At 39.3% G+C, this 13718-nt stretch overlaps 1 protein-coding gene across 7 annotated transcripts in view; it reads left to right on the forward strand.

Moving 5' to 3' along the window:
* The first annotated feature begins 730 nt into the window (after window positions 1-730).
* Window positions 731-13718, forward strand: part of NCOA3 (nuclear receptor coactivator 3) — a 56912-nt gene continuing 43924 nt past the window's right edge. For 4 of the 7 annotated variants that reach the window (XM_064730258.1, XM_064730262.1, XM_064730260.1 and 1 more), the window contains exons 1-3: window positions 731-751; window positions 1103-1491; window positions 8405-8444. The gene's annotated coding sequence lies outside the window, so the exon portion shown is untranslated. The remainder of the gene's footprint in view (window positions 752-1102; window positions 1492-8404; window positions 8445-13718) is intronic. The other 3 variants (XM_064730261.1, XM_064730259.1, XM_064730257.1) reach the window with 1 other exon arrangement.

The following is a 13718-nucleotide window of genomic DNA, read 5'->3' on the forward strand; positions in this document are numbered from 1 at the left end:
GAACATGATTTTAAGCTACCTCTGTGCTCTTTGGCTGTGTGCTGAAAGCATCCCAGTGCTGGATTTTGTCCTTTTATCCTTTATTAAATTTTTAAAATTTTTAAAGAGTGAACTCTGTTTATCACATCAGTGAAGCTTAAGCAGATCTGCATCCAGGTGCTGCGGGATCTGCTGGGGGAGGCCATCGAGGTAAGTGTGGGGCTACCGCAGTAGAGGCCAAGTATTTCAACATTTCAATAGCATAATCAGCAACATCAATTAATTTTGTGTTCTTCATGCAAGTCTCAGCGCTAAGAACGCTACCGGCCTCTACTAGCATTAATAATATGCATAGTAAGTGTTACTAGTATTAATATTTAGGTAAGAATTGTTAGTGTTAACGCTGGTAGTAAGTATGTTAGCTGGTGTTTACTGTGAAGCTCTGCTCTCCCACAGTATGACAAGATCCTGAAGCTGTCCTCAGGTGCATAGTTAGGTGAGCACTGCTGTCCTTACCACGATCCTCCGATGGAGCCATGCTGCAGTGATGACAGCTCCAGGCCTAGAGGTCCCCTTCCCAGCTCTTTTAGCTCTTGAGCCACAAGCTTTATTTCACCGCCAGCTCTGTTCTTCCCGCAGGGGAGGGGCGGAGGGCGGTGTGCGGGCACCGCGCGGCGTTTGGACACGCGGGCGGCGCGGCGTGCGACGGCAGGGGGCGTCGCGCTGCTCGCGGTTCGCGGGCGGGGCGGCGGCGCGAGGAGAGGAGCATGGGGTGGGACGCAGTGGCGGCGATGGGATTTGGGTGAGGGGTGGGCTTGATGGTGACTGATAGCTTTGTTGGAAGACTGCCTGTTTACCTAATTAAATCATGATCCAATTAACTCTTGGTTGTCTAATTTAACTGGTACTGTGGATGTGCGTAACCGTTGCAGTGGTTAATCGATTTCAGTATTAGATAGTGCCAGGTGAAGCACTAATTGGGCCCTCTATAGACTGTGAATAAAAAAAGAAGAAAAACTATATGTCTGGTGCAGCAGTAGAAAATTTCAGGCTCTAAGGAGTAAACATTTTTCTTTCAATCGTTATTCGAAGGGTTGATATTTTTTTTTTTTTTAATCCCAAGGGACCTAACACAGATACGGCATTTTGTGACCTCTACGAGCACGGAGCAAGCGCCGCGGGAACGCGCCAGTGGGTGCACGGAACAGGCAGCTTCCCCTGGGACCGCTTCCTCCTCCCCGTTTGAGCCCGCCCTACTGCAGAGACCGCGGCGATGCAGAGGCGACACCGGCCCGCGGGCACCAGGTTGAGCCTGGCGGCTCCGGCTGCAATCCCGGCGCGGACTACAAGTACCACGAGCTCCCGTCTGGGTACTACAGGTCCCACAATACCTCACGCCGCCTGGTGTCTCCGCGTCGGTCCCGATTTAAATCCAGACAGTGAGGAAAATGGCGGTGTGGGGCTGAGTGTGGGGGAGATGGAGATGTAGCTGAGCTTTGGCTGATTTCCCAGGTGAGTGGGGTTCGGAGGGAGGGAGTGGAGAGAGGGGAGTTCTTGTTCGCGTTTCCCTGCTTCTAGTGCTGGAGTGGGACTGGGATGGCGGAGGGAGAGCTGCCCCTTGCCGGGGAAGGGAGAGGCTTGGTGGGTGGCCTTGAGGGGTGGCTCTTTTCTGTCTTTCGCCCCCCTACTCAATATGAACGTGCCTCCCTGATGGGAGGACGAGGGCGAGCGTAGATGGGTTGTGTGTGAGGAGTATTCCCAGGGCTGGAGATGAGGGGATTCCCCGGGCCATGTGTGGCTGCCTTGACCTCTTTCTAGCTATTGTAACTTTACCGGTGAGTGAGTTTTGAAGGAATATTCCTGGGGCAGTGGCGGGGGATTGATGCGTGGACTGAAGGCTTCCCGTGTCGCTGTGTGATGCATATCTAAGTGTGGTGATTTTGGGTGGAGGTTCCTCGTGGAATACAAAGAGACCTGAGGTCGCTGCGGACCTGGCTTTAGAATCGTCTGACCCACGATTTCTCAGTCTGAGGCGAGGTGTGGGTGAAATACCTCGGTTAGAATGGCCCTCTCTACCATTCCTCTGGGTTTATCTGGTACCGAGGCGGTTCCAAAGATCTTGATATCCGCCTTCTCCTGGTCATCCTGTAGCCTCGGTAAGTTTTAGAGCTGACTTCTCTTGTCTCCTTCTTATCTCTGGTAATAAGAAAAGGAATGAAAAACACTCGAACTGAAAGGTTAATTTCCATGCCTCTTATCCATTTCTGACTCGTAGCTGTAATGAAACTGTTATTGAGGGTTGGAGGTGAGATTCCCACCCCCAACACACCCCCCCCCCCCCCCCACCTCCCCCGCCGCGGCTCGGGTCGCATGCCGCCGTAGGTGTTACTGTTTCTGGGATATAAATAGGGTGATTATGAGTTAGAATGTAGCGTGAGGTTGAGATAATTCCCACGATTCTCTTTGGTTCTACAGTTGATTCTGTTTGTGGTTTCTGATCCTACTCTTAAGCACGGTCAAGTTTTCCTTTAAAAGCGAAGCTTCTCAATTTGTCAGCTCATATTCAGACTCATTTGAATCCTCAGTATCTTCTTCCTCTTTTAGACAGAGGTCAATAGAAAATAGTATGTTGGAGTCTAACTAAAATAACAAGACAAAACAAAAGAAAATTTGAATGTGTGAGGCACAGCAAATTCTAGTATATGGTGTCTGTAATACATTTAAAATGGATTCTTACAATAAGCTTAACATTTTTTTTAAGCTTCATCACTATTGTAAAAATAAATATTTTCTCATGGAATATTTTCACCTTAAAATGTTCTGCTTCACATGAAAGAAAGTTGTATGTTCTGAATATAAAATGTAGCTTCATAGAAACAAGTAGTGTATGAGTGAAAACCAGAGAATAAAAGCTTGGGTTTAGAAGAAACAGGCAAAATTGGGTCCTTTTGGGGGAGGGTTGGGCTTTTCGTTTTGTTTCAGTTTTGTTACTTTTGTTTTTAAAACAAGACTGTGCATTAAAACATTCAGTAATTACATTTACTGTTAACTGCTGTTACAGCTGCTGTTCAACTGACTGTTGCTCCTTCAACTCTGTTACTACTACCGGTTTGTTTTTTTTAACTAATACCAGTGGATTTGATGGATTCACTGCTGACATGTGAAGATAGAGGCTGTGGGACATGAGAAGTGATAGACAAAATAAGCCCAGCATTCAGCCTCGCTTTAAGTACCTCTCCTGATTACAGTGTGTTATTGCCGGTCTGATTTTATTTGGAATATGACTTGCATGCATTTTGGGCTCGTCTGTGGCTTTGTGTTTCTTTTAACTGTTCCTTTGAGGCCCTTGTTCATCCTGGCTTTGGATTTATTAAGTTGGAAGTTTTGCATTGCCTAGTTACCATTTTTTTTTCCATTCTATCACTGATGTGTACCCTAACATATAGCTGAGACAAAATGCAGATTAGGAAGAAGAAGCAAATCTATTTTACAATGGAACCCTATATTTTGTTCATGATGGGTTTTTTAAATTAATAATGGACAAGAAATCACAATCACAAAACCTTCATTATTAATGCCTGTGGTACAGTTTCCTAGAAAAGGGGTGTGTGTGTTTTTATTTTTCAAGAATTCTGAGAAAGAAAAAGTGTCTTGATTACAATTGCCTGCAAAATTAAACCATTTGTAGCATGTTAAAAGGTATTGGACACTAGAGCCTGACACTACAGGCTGCTTCAACTCCTGCATTTAAACGAGTCTCTCTTGAAAACGTGATCTTAAAGGACTGGACTACAGGATCTTCTGCATTTCATGTTCAAGCTTTTTCAGTATTAGAAATATCTTAAGTATTCTTCTGGCTTGTTTTAATAATTAAAAAAAATGGAGGGGAGGAATAGAATCTTTTATGCCACGGATATCTGACCTGAATGCTGGGGCAGCCTGCCTATGTAGTTTTTTCATTTGTTTTTCCCCCTTTTGCCCCTGAGTAAATCTGTTGATGTTTCTAGATGTAGTGTATTAGGAAAGAGGCAATTGTAAAAGTATTTAACTGCTACTGATTTAAATCTGCTATGGAATGTGTTTCCACTCACTGTGATTTTTGTATGCTGCGTTTAGTTGAGTGAAGGTACATAAAATTATTTTGTGCATCATATAAATCGGAGGTATATTTCAGATGGATCCTGTTACTTTAATAATACTTAATTGGTGACTTTTTAAATTTACAGTTATGAATATACTGATTTTTGAAAAGTGAAACTAAATTACCTTGCCTTCAATCTCTTGAAGGATATATAGTCTTTTGTGCGCTGTATGTCTAATAACAGAATGCCCTGCCTCACTGAAACAGCCCAAAGTCATTAAACAGCTAATGTAACCGGGATTGGGTTGGGTGACTTTTGTTTTAATTGAAGGGTTAAGTAAAAGAGAGAACTGAACAATTTACTTGCACAAAACCCCAGCGAAATACATGTTCTCTCCAGTATTTTATATGGGGAAACGATTGTTCAGAACAGTCAGTCAGGGGTTCTCTGTTTATTTTGTGTGAGTCCAAAGAACTAAATAAATCTAAATCAAAGGTAGTATTCCTCTGGTTTTGCTTTGTGCACTCAGTTTGTAGTTCTAACGCTTTGCCAATTGCCCTATAGACTATATGAGCATCTTAACATTGCTGGGTTTTTTCATCACGTTCTCTGGAGGCTAGTAAGGCACAGGAAAAGGTAAACTGTGCTACTTGCTTTTTGCTGCTACATGTGTCAGAGGGGGTGGCATTCTATGTGAATAAACTTTTTCTAAAACCTTTTAGACAGACGTCTAGAAGGAGCATACACATGTGTGTGCACGCACACACATAAGCAATCAGTGTGTGGAAATGCTACATTGCTCTTTTTGAATCTTATGGAAGAACTAGTAAAGGTTCAACAATTAATTTCTTGTATTAATAATGACAACTTTAAAATTATTTTCTATTCTTGGCAGCTTACATCTTAAGGAAATTATTTCAAACAAAAATTTGCAATGTTTTTTGCCAGTGATTTGGATAGGCTTTTCAGGCATCTTTCCCTGTAATAGTTTCTCTTTCCCCATAAAGGCTAGGCTAGAGAGGGTAGGTGGAAATGGGGAATTATGACTTGGTTTGCAGTTCTTTTTGTGCTTAGTCCATCTTTGCTGCCGCAAACTAAAGCAGACGTAGGAGCATCTTTTGTTATAGTATCCTCCTGGTCTCATCTTCCATGGTAGCCTTTTTGATGTTCAGAGTAGAGATTTCTGGCTCAATGGGCCAGAATATCAGTCAGCACATTGCTTAATATTCTTAGGTAGTAATTGAAAGAATCACCTCATAACCAGTATTTCAAGTATTTATCTAGTCATAGATTCAAAGATGGCACTAATGGCAACAAAAGGAAGCCTACTTTATCTGCAAACTGTTCACTTGATTAAGATAGAACAAAGCAAACATCTCCTGTTTACCTAGGATGTACATTTGATCCCCTCCTTAAAATTAGGAAGGCAGTTTGTCTAATCAGTGCACAGAAAACTGAAAAATAACCCATCTTCCCTGGCTGAAGTAGCTTTCAAAGATTTTTGTATTACAACTGTAGGTTTTCCATTCAACCCCCTAATCTTTGGTGATGTATGTTCAAGGCTGATGAATAAGTCTGGTAGAGGTGATGTGTAGAACTAGTGCTAGCAAACTTGGCAGATTTGTATTGGCTGTGTGAGAGACAATAAGCAGGTGACATGGATGATGAGTGGGATTCAGGAACGATGGAAAATTACTGAGTGCAAATTCGACTAAGTTGAAGGACAACCATTACTCGATCATTTAATAGGAACGGAATAGCTTGCGTTGTCATCCACTGTAATTTCTGTTCAAATATACAGCTACAAGGTACCTTTATCACCTGCTTTGTTTTCTCTTACCCATCTGTCTCTCTGTAGCTGAACCTCAAGTGACCTCTATCAAGATTAATACACAGTATAATAATATTTTAGATTGGCCAAGCAATGCTTTTGGTAGATGAGCAAATTTTTTTTATTCCCCCTCATCTTCGGTCTGCTTTATAGCAATGAAACTTTTGCTTTAAACTAAAGTCTGTCTAGGTAGAAGCGGAAGGTTGTTTGAGCAGTATATTTGAGACAACTTTTTAAAAAGCTCTTTAAAAGCACTGGAAATTTCCAGGCTTCACAAAAGAAAAGGAAAAAAAAAATCAAAAAAACAACTAAAAAAGCCCAAAAAAACCAAAAAAATCCCCACACAAAACAAAAAAGCTTTTAGGGTCTGGTTTAGCATCTGCTTTGCAAGTTGCAAGAAGAGAAATATGAAACGGAACTGCAGACATTCTGGATGTCAGCCTGAGAAATTTTCCACTGTTTCCTTTAATAACATGTAGGCATGCCTTTATTGCTGGAATTCCAGTTAGGAATCTTTTTCTGACTGGAACTTCAAGCTATTTGGTGAGCAAGTGCTTGCTAAAAATCAGTTGTCAATAAATGAATTCTCATATGCGAGACTGTGCATAAATGACTCTCATGCTAAGTATCAACTACTGCTTGTATTAATTTAATTTCTTGTTTTACTGTGTTTACTTGTTTTACTATTTCTACATGATCACTGCTAGGTGACAATTCATCTTTTCTTGTTTCCAATGGTAATTCTGGACCAACCTTTCCAGAAAGGACTGTATGCTGCTAAGCTAAAAATCTTAATTATCCTATCTTTAATATACAAAGGAAGAAAAACATTAGGAAACACATCTTTCATAAAAGAGTTAAACTTAAAGACTATTTAATGGTTATTTTTAAGATTATTGTAGTTTGAGGTACAATGGTGAAAATCAGACTCAAGGGATCTACAGGTTCAACCTCATTTGTCTACCTTAAAGCTCTTTTCTGTGTAAGTTGCTCTTATTTACTGAAAGCTACCTGACCTTTCTCCCAAGGTGTAGAGGACTCTGTACTTGGAATGTGTCTTGTCTTTCTGTCACTACAGATATTTATTGTTGGCTTATGCTGTTTTGAGTTAGGGCCTAAAGAATCCTTCATATATTGGGTTGAGGTTTTTGTTTCCTTAAATACTGAGGTGGGAGTAAGCAACATCACAACAAGCTCTTGTCTTACTAGTATTAATTGAAAATACAAAACCAGAACCCTTTAAATGCACATTAATTTTGTCTTTTTAAGACAGCATAGTACATTTCCACAGCTCTCGAGCCAAGTCAGGGCCATTGTGCTTCCTTTTTTGTTACTTTTCTTTGTTGAGCTACTTTTTTTTTTTTTTAATAATTATATAAAAATTCAATATATGCCTTCCTGACTGCTCATAATCCTTTCTCACATATTTACTGCTAATGAGAATGCTGATGACTAAAGTTAAAAGTGGAGCATGTTGAACTTGACATGAACCTTAATATCTTTTCCAGCTTATGTAAGGATTGTATTGTGAATTGTGTATTTTTTAATTGGTTGCTTGCTGATTAAAAGTACTGAAATTACTGCCGTTGCTTTGTATATCTTTTGGATAGCTTATATAAGTTTACTTTACAAATTTGATAGAAAGTTAAAGCTTGAGATGGATTTCTAATCCATCCAAGCTTTTCTAAGTCTTAGTGAGACTTTTTCTCAAATGTGGATTTAGTAAGTACAGGTTGTAATTCCAGTCAGAGTGGTCACCAAAGAAGTAGCCACGGTGACTTAAGAGAACTTTCTTTTCAGGGTGACTGACTGAATATATCCCTCTCATTTGGTTTAGGAGACTTGTTCTTACTCCAGTGATAGTTTGGCCTTTATTCCTAGTGTTTTACCTAGAGAAGAAGTGGTTGTGCTGTAGCCAATAGATCTTTGTTCAATTTTCCTCTACTCAGTAAAATAAAAAAAAGTAAATCTGAATTAATTCTTCTGTGACAGAAGACAGACCAGTGCTAAGTAGTGTACCAAAAGAGTGATACCAGTGGAGAAAAAGGTTAAAAGATTGAAAATACTACATTATTATACAATCATACTATGCTTTCCTCTTGAATATGAGTATTTCTGGTATATGCAGTATCATTGAGTAAAATGGACTATGTTTCTCTGTATTTTCAATAAGACACAGTATTTCCAGCTTTTCTCTCCCTTTTTTTTTTTTGTGTTGGCCTTACAGTACAAGGCTGATCTACCCAAAACCACAAGTGTAATAGGAAATCAACAGGAGGAAAGTGTTTTTTCTTCACTCATTTCAGTTATTCTCCTTATTATTAGATGGCAGGGTTAAAAATAAAAAAAGGCTACTTTCAGATAGTGTAGCTGTCTATAACTACAGAACTGACTGACACAGAATATCCAGCAGCTAGAAGACTCAGTTGTTCTAAACCAGGAGATTCCTGAACAGTAGATTGTTGAGTTTTGAGAGCATGCTAAAACACGTTCATATGCTTTTTCTTTCTAGGTATTCCTACTGACTTCTGCTGTAGCGAATACTGTGCTCGGTAAGTTTTGTGTCACAACCACTTTGTTTTCTCTGCATCAATTCTCATAAACTATTGATATTTAGGGAGTTAGGAAAAGGAGAAAATAATGTCTATTCCCTTAGAAAATTAAAGGTGTTTTTTTTAATGTTCCATACTAATATGGTATATAGTTTGCTGTCTTCCACCTCACTTGAGGAAATGCGTGATATGACCTGGCCTTGGTATGTTTCATGGTATCTAAAACTGTTAGGCTTTTGGGGAATACCTGGACCATTAAAGGATGCTCCTCCTAAGATGTGGGATACACTGTATCCTTGTGCGTATATATCTGCCTTTGTTTTTTAATTCTCTCTATCACTAGTACTAGAGTTTTCTTCTTCCTGAAGTAACCAGTAACTTTGTTCTAAGCAAAGTATTCATGTTATTTTGAAAGACTGATGATGAAACAGGATTTCTTAGCTAAATCTGTTCTGGGCTCAGTGCAGACATAATGCAAATCACTGATTGATATTGTTTGTTTGAGGTTTGGTCATAGCTTCTGGGGCAAGCAATTTAGCCTTCAATATTCTATTAGACTGATGTGTAAGCTTCCATACCCGTTGCTGGAGAGTAGCAAAACTGAAAGCTTGTCTGGACATTCTATTCTGTGGGATTTTGGTCTCAAGAAAGGAAGAGCCTTCTTTGGAATAATCTCTCGTTGCAAGTTCAACCTCTATGTTCTGCACTTTAGCAGGTGCCCTGAAATAGGTGAGCTGGCTTGGTTAGAGTAAGGTGGGGTTAAAGCAAAATGAAAAAAACGAAAGGAGACCGTTGAAGGCAAACCTTTGGAGAATGATCCCTTCAAAGGACGTAAGAATTTGTGGGTTTTTTCGGATAGCTGTGCTCATCAAAACATCATAGGTCCTAAGCCATGTTTTGCAGACGGATGACACACTGGGGTAAATAGTATGAGGTGGAGATAAGTATGAGTCAAGTAAGGAAGATAAATAACTTTTGGTCCTGACTGGATGCGGGCACTTGTCTGACCATATTCTGTCATAAACCTACTTTTGATGAAAAAAAGATCACATATCTTAAAGAGGATTAATGATATCAGGCTTAAGTTTTGTATGCTCTTCCCTTGTGTTCCCTCCATGGTGTGCTGTGATTATCCTGTTAGTGTTTGTACATTGTTACTTATAGGCCTCGTCTATATGAGAATCTAACAAGTTTTCGTACTGGTGAAAGCTCAGGAGTGAGGCTTTGTAGCTTTTTGAACTTTCAATGGACTGTTAGGTACATTAAAAAATATTTACTGGACCTTCAAAAGAGAAGCTATTCTATGCCCAGAGACAATTATTAGTAACCTTTGTCCTAGTAATTTTGACACTGCCCAAGAATATGAACTTCTGACTGCAGCGAACCTAAACCTAACTTCCCACGCTGTGTGGGATGTACTGTAGAGGAGGGTCATTCGCTGGACGAATGTAGTGTGGCATTTACTGATCGGAAAACGCATTGCATCCATCACGCTTCGTAGCCAATCTTCTGCAACTGCATGACATAAATGCATGACCATGCGCTCCTCAGTTAGTTACTATGTTTTATTTGCTTATCAGATGCTAATATGACCACTTTTCAGTGCAGACATGGCTGAATATTAACTTTAAAGATCATACAGTGACTCTCCAGCTCAGTATTGTTGAATGTTAGATACAGTTCAGTCGGTCGCCTTGTATGGGAACTAAAAATAATTGCAAGGAAATGTAAGGAAAAAATAGTAATAAAAGAAATTTACAGCTCTGTCCTGGCATTTCCACCAGTGCACTATAGAAGAGTACATAAAGTTTGCTTCCTGATGATGTGAAACTGTACAACTGTTTAGCCATTTATCAGTAAACAAGGAAGGAACTGGATCTGAAACCATTATAAATGCTTTTGGTACTTGAAGAGGAAGGATATCATCCCATCTGGTTTTGGTAGTTGTAGACATCTTGTACTAACTTCCAGAATGGTTGCTAATCTTCATAAAATTGCTTCAAATTTTCGAATTTCTGTGCTATTGTTGATAGCGTCATTTGGAGAGTTCTGTGGATAAACATTTCTGTTTGAGAAGTGCCATTTGTGTAAAAACTTTCATGAGTAAGACTGATTTTCTGCCTGCTTGAGGAGTCCTTGGGAGCTTTATGTGAGATATGTTGAAAAATGACTTTTTAGTGGAAGTAAAGATACTGCTTCTTTAATAGAATGTTAGAAAAACTAGAAGCATAAGGGTTTTATGCAATGGAAATTCCTTGTAAAGAATAGAAAAGTTTGGACCAAAAAAGAAAAATCCAGAGGGCAGTGAGAGGCTTGCTTAAAAGCATGACATTTTTTCTCATAAATGGGCGGGAAAAATGGTAGGAGTTAATGTTGTGGTCAGGATTTACATACCCTGTGTCCAGTAAAGATGGGACTATTGATGTGTGTATGCAAAACCTAAAGCATGCACGATATTAATAAAACATACCTCTTAAATCAGAACCAAAAAGAATGTGGTAATATATCTTAAAATTAAATAAAGTAGGATCAATTGTAATGTTACTTTTATATCCTCGTGGCCCATTGTTATAATGGTTTATCTCAGTATGTTATGTACTACATCCCAGTTTTATCTCTGGGCTGTAGTATGTAATTCCCTGATGACAGTGTTTTACTGAAACTCATCGCATAATTATGCTAGCATCAATCCAAATACCATGAGCAAAGTCAGTGTTGGTCTGTCAAGGTTTTGTTCAGTCAAGCATAAAAAAATCTCTCAGGACAGCGATTCTGTAGGCTATCTGAAAGTGGTTCCGGTGTTCAATCACTATTTATAAACAGAAACTTAACTTGTTGCAGGTAGTAAAGCTTGCCAATTGCCCTTTTCCTGTAGGCCTTGTAGGACACTCTGTGACTCTCCAATTTCTAATACCTCTCTGGGTGGTACTACTCTGCTTTATGTAGTATTAAGCAAAGATACCAACCTCTGAGCTTTTTCCTGTTTATTACTCCATCTTGCTTAATTTTTAAATAATTGAGCCCGTAAATCTAAGATTTTATTTGACCAGAGGAATGCACAATATCACTTCGGCTTTGTTTGGAGCAGTAAATTGTAGCAGATGCTCTGTGATAACCTGACTGTATTGCGGAAAGATTAATTAAACTGATTTGGGGGGATTCTCTTCTGTCGTTATTTTGCAATTTCACTGCAGGTACTGTATCTACTAAGCTCTGTTCACTGTGAAGGAAATATGGTACAGAATATGATAAAGAAATAGAGGAAAGGGGATCCTAATTAATGGAATGCTCAGATCTGTTCGTATAACAGGGGTAGACACTGATTTTGCTTCAAATATTGAATGGTAGGCATTTTTGTTGAACTAAATACCTCCTGCAGCCAAATGAAGTGTACCTGCATATACTCAGACTTAATCAGATTGTAATTACAGCATCAAGATTGAAACATTTCCATATTTCAAGGACAAACTGGTGCCAGTTTAGAACTGGAGCCTTTGTATTAACTAGCTATACTTATTCCTTTCAAATAAATTAATAATAAATAAGCACTGATACTATGCATGGAAAATGTGAAATTTTTATTTCCTTTCTTCAGTAGCTTATTTTGGTTTTAGTAGTTTCTGATCTTGTACTCTCAAATCTGAGAGTCAAGTTTTGTCAAAGACTCATTAACTTCATTTACAGGCCTTTAATTATTATTAGATCAGCAAATACCAAAATCTAATCTTAAAGACAAAGAGGATGTGTGTTTTTCAATAAATTTTTAAAAGAATCTATTTTAGCAGCATGACAGAAAAAGATACTAAGTAGGAGTCTCAAAAGCATTCTTAAGACACCAGGCATTTAACTGCCCTTAAAGCCAGTTTGTGTGGATCTGAGTAGATTCATGCAGTATGAGACCCTATAATGGAGAGATGCCTTCCCCCCTATCTTCTGCCCACAGCAATCAAACACTTTTTCAGAATATGAATCTACATTTTTCTAAATGTCATGTTTCTGCTGTAAAATAATATATTTGCTGACATTATTTCTCTAACTTACTTCTCGTGCAAACACATGAATAAATGTTCATAAGTATTGCATCTGCTGACTAGCAAAATGTGCCAACGGCAAGGCGATGTGATTTATGGAGTACATTTCTTTCATGCTCATGGGCCCACCCTTATTGATGGGTGTGAATATATTCGTTGTGATCTGTCATAATCAAGACAGTATGTATCACTGTTGTTTACTCTCCGCTGGAAAATGCCCGTGTGTTCTGATTTGAATGTCACTGGAGCTCTCTAAGTACCCATTCTGGGCAAAGGCCAAGTTAACATACAGGTCCTTGACAGACTTCCAATCTTGATTTATGACATGATTATCTATTACTATGTGGTAAATTGGAAGTGATTGCTGTGTTACTGCTCATGAGACTTTGTGTGGGACTGGACCCATCAGGTCCACAGAAAAGACTACTAATAGCCTTATTTGTCTGTTGCATCATCTGTGCAGTGCACTGTTTCAGGAATCTGCTTAAATTAAGAACATGCAACAAGGATTAAAGAAATCTCGAGAGGTGGAGCTGACAATACTATTTGAAGTTTTTTGAATGACCTCACATCCTTAGTATTTTCAGTGTAAGTTTCTGTATGTCTTTAAAAAGCTTATGGAAAAAATAGTATAATGTGCCGTAAGGAAATTTCTACTCTGTTTGCCAGCAAGGTAGTTATCAAGCAGGGCGCTGCCTTGGCTGCTAAACTGAGTGTGCCTTCTACACGGATTACTTGCTGGAGGGGCAGGAAAGTGGGTTTCTAGCACTGTTGGATGACATCTCCAGCTACTGTTCTAAATGAAATCTTGAATTAGGAGGGAGGTAAGGGTGGCCTTTGCTAAGCCCTTGATCCTGCTGCTGCCTCATGCTTTGTGGATGCTGTGTATGGGTGAGGCAGTATAACCTAGAAAAATGTCCCTGTTCACTAGCTGCTGTGCTGCCAGACACTTGAACTGCTTTGTAGCTGGTTTGTAGAGAAGTTGCTCTTGGTCCTGGTAGTATAGTGATAAAGCATGTTCTGTTGTGTCAGCATGGAGAAGCTGTGCAGCAACAGAGCTAACTTGGTTAGATAAAATACATGAGGATCTTGGCCACTGGTTTAAAACAAAACTAAGCATGTTAGAGTACTTTAAATAAGGCACTTGCCAGCTATACAGATATCTTAATTGGAGCAGCAAGATAAAGTTCAGTTTGTTTAGACATTCGACCAGTTTCTCTTCCAAAGCTTTAATTTCTTGGAC

This window comes from Zonotrichia leucophrys, chromosome 20 (genome assembly GCF_028769735.1).
Source record: "Zonotrichia leucophrys gambelii isolate GWCS_2022_RI chromosome 20, RI_Zleu_2.0, whole genome shotgun sequence".
NCBI lineage: Eukaryota > Metazoa > Chordata > Aves > Passeriformes > Passerellidae > Zonotrichia > Zonotrichia leucophrys.